The sequence below is a fragment of the Peromyscus maniculatus genome, chromosome 17 (genome assembly GCF_049852395.1).
Source record: "Peromyscus maniculatus bairdii isolate BWxNUB_F1_BW_parent chromosome 17, HU_Pman_BW_mat_3.1, whole genome shotgun sequence".
NCBI lineage: Eukaryota > Metazoa > Chordata > Mammalia > Rodentia > Cricetidae > Peromyscus > Peromyscus maniculatus.
In genome coordinates this window covers 14399397-14405671 of record NC_134868.1, presented here as the reverse complement: position 1 = coordinate 14405671, position 6275 = coordinate 14399397, and the positions used below count along the sequence as shown (strand labels likewise).

The 6275-nt window shown below is 34.3% G+C and overlaps 1 pseudogene; it reads left to right on the top strand.

Moving 5' to 3' along the window:
- The first annotated feature begins 2113 nt into the window (after positions 1-2113).
- Positions 2114-5415, top strand: LOC143269146 (SAP domain-containing ribonucleoprotein-like; annotated as a pseudogene).
- Positions 5416-6275: the final 860 nt, after the last annotated feature.

The following is a 6275-nucleotide window of genomic DNA, read 5'->3' as shown; positions in this document are numbered from 1 at the left end:
ATTTTGAAGGGAGGGTCTCTAGATCTATAACAATTTTATTAATCTCACAAATCCACTTTAGTTCCTTTGCTTCATTATTTTGTGTATAGTTTCAAAACTAAACAATATGTCAATGATCTCACAGAGTTAGTATCTTTTTGCATGCCAATGTGGGGTAATGAAGCTATATTTGTCATGATTAAATGCATATAAAATATAAGTATGTAGGATCAGTAATTATAATGCATATATGTAAATTATATAAATTTAATCATGAGTAAGTTTTAGAAATTAACTTTATCACTGAATAACAATTTTGCATCTAATTTGAAATTATTTGTTCTATAAATATTGCCATCTGTATTATGTGAAATATGCTGATGTTCTTATTTAAAGCATAACGAGATAAAACTTACATTCCTCCTAAAAGAAGTATTTTAGAATAAGTTTGCATCATTGTTTGAATAGCCTGGCAACATTATGGCCTTGAGATATTCTAGTTCCCAAAATATCACTGAGGGCATTTTCTTCCCTGGAGACTTTATTATTTCCAATAACCAGGCTCTTCAGTTGCATGACGATCACAGAGCATCATTTATATGTGACATGCATTTCACTCTCAGAGCAAAGCTTTACAAAGGTTTGTCGGATGCTCCCTAGTGGATTTAGAAGAATAATGAGCAAATCAGAATACCTCTTTCAAAATTAGCTTCAATTTCTATTAAATTAGCCTCAAAAAGAAAAGCAAGGAAAAAGACCCCAAAAAAGATGAAAGAGTGTAAAAATGGGTTCTTCTACTACTCTATTTTAATTGCAATATTTCCAAGCCTAGTGATGCTTTTAGACATTTTACTGGTAGTCCAAAATTATATGTTCTATTACCTATTTTACACTCTGAGCATGAGATTATAGATGTCTCTCTTCTAAAATGTTCAGAGTAATTTTCAATAACTAAATAATATTTTCCATTTTAATTATTACAAAATTATGATGTCTTATCATCTTAAATTTATTCTTCTAGAGATTGGTTTCCAGCTCCAACTTTCTGTGACATGCAAAGTATTCACTTCTATCAAGGCTGTTCTAATTACTATGAAAAGCTATGTCAATTGAAAGGGACAAAGTCTTTAATCTGCAGAAAATTATACTACAAAAGTATCAAGGCCAGATATGGAATACTTCTTCATGTGCTATCGGCCAAGGAAACCCCCAAGGCCTCCAAAAGAACACAAGTTCTTTCCAACTCTCTTAGCTGCCCAACAGAACTAGATGAAAATTTCATATTACTGAAGACACCACACATCTTGGTTGCAAGAAAGAGAGCTAAAACTAAACTGGAAACTTCCGCTCAGGTGACTATTTTTACAATGTCAGAAGGTGTTCTATAGGCTTCTAGGAGAGAGAAGGAATTGATGGTCTAACTTAGATACAAATACTGGAACTATATACTAACTAACCTACCATGCAAGGTGTGTCTACTGCATTGATAGTAGCACACTGATAGTGGGCAACCATCCCCTCTCTGACTGTTTTCCAGGTCAGCTCTTCGGTAGGAATTTTAAAACTGATACCATAAGCTAGTCAAGAACCCATGACTGAGGAGGTCATATGCCCTAGAATGGAGCCTAGTACTTTCATTTAACTAAATTGACACAGTGTCAAACTGTCTTTCAGAAATCTGTTTTAAGCTAGTAGACATATACTACTTTAAGCTTTAATTAAAGAAGTTTGTCTATAATGAACAACAGTAAATCCAGAGTCTTGGCTACACAAAATATAAAGAAAATGGACTATTAAGCATTCAGCTCTAAACAGAAAATTTATAATACACCTACTAAGACTCAGGTACTATGATGAAAGAAAAAGTAGAAAGAATATAGGAGCTAGAAGATAGGGAGAAAGGCAGCAGAACACTATCTTCTGGGTATGACACAACTGTCACAATCATGAACTCACAAATGCTTCAGTTGCTTACACTAGGCTTATATAAGACTAGACTTGCCAACATTTGACATAGATTAATGGAGTGATTCCTGGGACTCTACCCATATTTGCTGAACTATTGATAGTAAAAGGTTCTACAGAAGAGTGAGTAAGTATTTTATGAGTCTACCAATCTCCTTTGGATAAATCCATGTCGGGGGCCACACAGAAAGCTCTGGTGAACTTCCATGAATCACAAAACAAAGCAAAAGGCACAGGCATGGGCATCAGTTTTTCACAAAGAGGAAGGTTGTTAGATGTGAGAGGTATACAAATGAGTAAGTAGAGGGTAGGAGAATTAGAATGCATTACATATATGTGTGAAATTTTTAAAGAACACGTTTAAGTATTTTTAATCTATTTTTTCTCAACATATATTTCATAACATAAATAGGGTCAAGATTCCTGGAGTTGAATGCTGCTTTCAAACCCCTGGGTTCTTCTATTGAAAAACGTCATTACACATGTTCATGATGCTCAGCTCTACCACCCTCTATATATTCTTTTAGTCTTCCATACTCTTTTGTATTATTCAACCTTATATTAGCACTCTTTTATATTTTTTTTCACAAATAAACTTGGCTACTCTTTGGAAACTTCCAGTTACATATAATTACCCTATATAGCCCATTGATTTCTAGATATTTGGTCCTTTGACCCATTTCAAGTAATGCTATACTTTCATGCTATACCATAGATGTTATCATTGGTATCTACATTTCTTTCGGTCAGTTTTCTATATGAAAATCTTTCAGAAGTAAGCTCATCTTGTTTATAAAGGCATTAACTGAGTTAATCAATTTGATACATTTCAGATCCTTGATTCCTTTCAAAAGCCACAAATTATAACATCTCTCTCTCTCTCTCTTTCTATCATCTACATTTATATATCATCTCTTTCCAAATGCAATCCACCAAGAAATTATAGGTATTTTACCTCATAAATATATTCCAAGCCTTTTAAATTTAGACAATGAAAAACAAAGCATCTATTATTGTAATCTAATTAAAAGACATAGCTAGATCAATAAGCAAAAACACTTCTACCAATTGTCTTTATATTTCTGTTTTTTACACTTTCTTCCAAATTTAATATTCTTTAATATTCTTTCTTCTTACAAAAACATCCTAAAAATTGTTCTTTCATAAAAACAACTTGTGTATTACTGCATGTTTTATTTTTTATATTATCCATTACCCTTATTTAAAGTGAAATTTTTTACTGTTCTCTTCTAGATAGAATTAGCAAAAACACAGTTTTTTTTTTGTCTTGTAGCTGGAATTACCATTTTTCAATTGGGTTTAATGTATACTTAAGCAAAGCATAGCATAACCATTGAAAAATCAAAATTATTTAATGAAATTTACAAATATTCAACATGACACAAGCAATTATACAGAGATTGGAAAAATCAAGGTTTTGCAAATGTTTTAAAAAACATATGACTTTCAAATGATTTCACAGTAATTACTAAGATGATTATAGCTGCATTACATATTTAAATTAATTAAAGAAAAAATTTCAGCTTAGAGTTTTATACCCAGTAACTGTATTTAACAAACAGTAAAATAAAATAAGTATACATTTTGTAAACTATTCTTAGAAAGGTCAGTATAGAAACATTATGAATTGAAACCACTCAAAAGCCACAAAAAGAATGAGAATTATTCCAGGAAATATCTAAAATTATAAGATAAAATGAAAAGAGTGAGAAGAAGTATAAATACAAACGCATACTCACTGAATAAAACAGTGATAATAGTAGAATTACATGGAATAAAAATTTGCTGTGATGTGTTAGTTTCCTAGGGCAACATAATAAATTAATATAAGGAAACTATTTAATATTTCTTGAACTAAATTAATTAAAGCAATAATACACAGTACAGGAGGGTTACCAAATTTAAATATTCAAAAACATCCAATAATTGGATAAGAAGTAAAACTAATATAATTGTACCAAGATAGTACAAGAAAATCATTATAATCTCTATAGTAAACAATGCAAATGAAAAGATAATTAGTGAGTTAACAGAGGGAAAATGAAATAATAAAAAGGCTTTTGTTCTGAATTAAAGCATTTATTAAAAGTCTTGGCTATAGTTCGGATGGTAGAATGTTTACCTGGCATGTGTGAATCCAGGGTTTGATCTGGAGCAGAGCATAAACCAGGAGTGGTGAGTCATTTCTGTGATCCCTGTATCGGAGAGGTGGAGAATGGAAGTACAGAAATTCAAGGTCATTCTCAGTTACTTGTGGGGTTAGAGGATAACCTGGGACACATGAGAACTTAAACAGTCAAACAAATAAAAATAAGACATATAACTTCATTAAGAAACTATAACATGTATTTGAAACTACCTTTAAGTATTAAAATGAAAGATATTTTTGAAAAGATGGGAGAAATTTTAAAACTAGCTAAAAGAAGAGAAAAATGTATCTCTTGTTTTTTAATGTTTAATTAAACAATCAATTAGTTAATGCATTTGAATGTGTGCATTTGTGGTCACATGTTGTGGTGGTTTGAATAGTAATGGCCGCCATAGACACATGTGTTTGAATGCTTGACCCATAGGGAGTGGCATTATTAGGAGGTGTGCCCTTGTTGAAGTAGGCATGGCCCTGTTGGAGGAAGTGTGTCACTGTGGAGGTGGGCTTTGAGGTCTTATATGCTCAAGCTGTGCTTCGTGTGCACACAGCCTCTTTCTGATGTCTGTAGATCAAGAGGAAGAAGTCCCCGCTCCTTCTCCAGCACCATGTCTGCCTGCATTGCCACCATGCTTCTCAGCATCAGGATAATGGACTAAACCTCTGAAACTGTAAGCCAGCCCCAAGTAAATGTTTACCTTTATAAGAGTTGCTGTGAAGACACAGTGAGACAGTGGAGCTCCACAAGCTGAAGCTTGCTGCACTAAAGCAAGAATATCTTGCTCCTAGCTTAGGGTCCAAGGGAATTGAACAAGGTCTTATCTGTAGGCTCCAAGCATGTCTTGAAGAATGTGCTGGAGAGGAAGGAAGTGAAGAAGATGTACTGGGAGATGATATGGAGAAAGAAGAACCAAAGCCCATAGAACTGCCTGTTAAAGAGGAAGAACCTCTTGAAAAAGCTGTTGATGTGACATCAGAAAAGTAGATGAAAAAATTACATCTTGGATGCCTCAGACCAAGAGAATGCATAAGAGAAGAACTCAGTGTACCTGTAAGCATGGAGAGTAAGACAGATGCTGGTGAAGCTGGGTTTGGAATTTCGTCATTTCCGGCAGAAGATCCGTCATCTCACAGCAAGCCTATGGTTAACCTGGGTAGACTAAAGGAAAGAGCACAGGGCTTGGTTTGAATGTCTCTTCCATCTCTAGAAAGTCTGAGGGTGGGGAGAATCTGGGAAAAAAAAGGAAGAATGATTTGGGGTTGTGACAAGTTCACCTGAAACTGGAAATACAGACACAAAGTAAAGGAAAAGCACAGAGCGTTTTGGGGTAGTATAATGAAAAGTTCATGCTTTCTGCCCCATAGTGGTTTCCATTTCTCAAATTGTTCTTGGTTTACACACACACACACACACACACACACACACACACACACACACACACACACTCACAAACCTGCATGCATGTGAATCAAATTAAGGAACCATGTATCTTTGAATTCCAGCAGCAGTTTGATTCAAGTGCTGTTCTGCATTTAAGGTTGTTGTATTTTTGGTTTTAACTATTGTACTTATTAATAAAAGAAAGAAAGAAAGAAAGAAAGAAAGAAAGAAAGAAAGGAAGGAAGGAAGGAAGGAAGGAAGGAAGGAAGGAAGGAAGGAAGGAAGGAAGGAAGAAAGAAAGAAAGAAAGAAAGAAAGAAAGAAAGAAAGAAAGAAAGAAAGAAAGAAAGAAAGAAAGAAAGAAAAGGAAAAAAGGAGTTGTAGTCACAGTGTCTCTTTACAGCAATGAAACCCTATCTAAGACAGAGTACATGTGGAAGTCACGTAACATTCACAGGAGTCACTTCTCATTGTAATGGATTTTTGGGACAGAGCTCAGGCTGTCAGGCTCGGCTGCAAGCCTCTCTGCCTATAAGCCATCTTACTAGTCCAGCATAACCCAATTCCTGGCTTTGGCAGAAGCCAAATTAATTAATTCACAGGCTGAGGTTCTGGGCGAACATTGTTTGGCAGAGTCGATGTTCAATATTCTCTCTCTCTCTCTCTCTCTCTCTCTCTCTCTCTCTCTCTCTCATTTATTTTCTGTCTCATGTTTTATAATCTCCATTTTGTGATTATTAAAGTTAAGGTAATGTAAATAGAGTCTATACCACAGAGAAAGCAA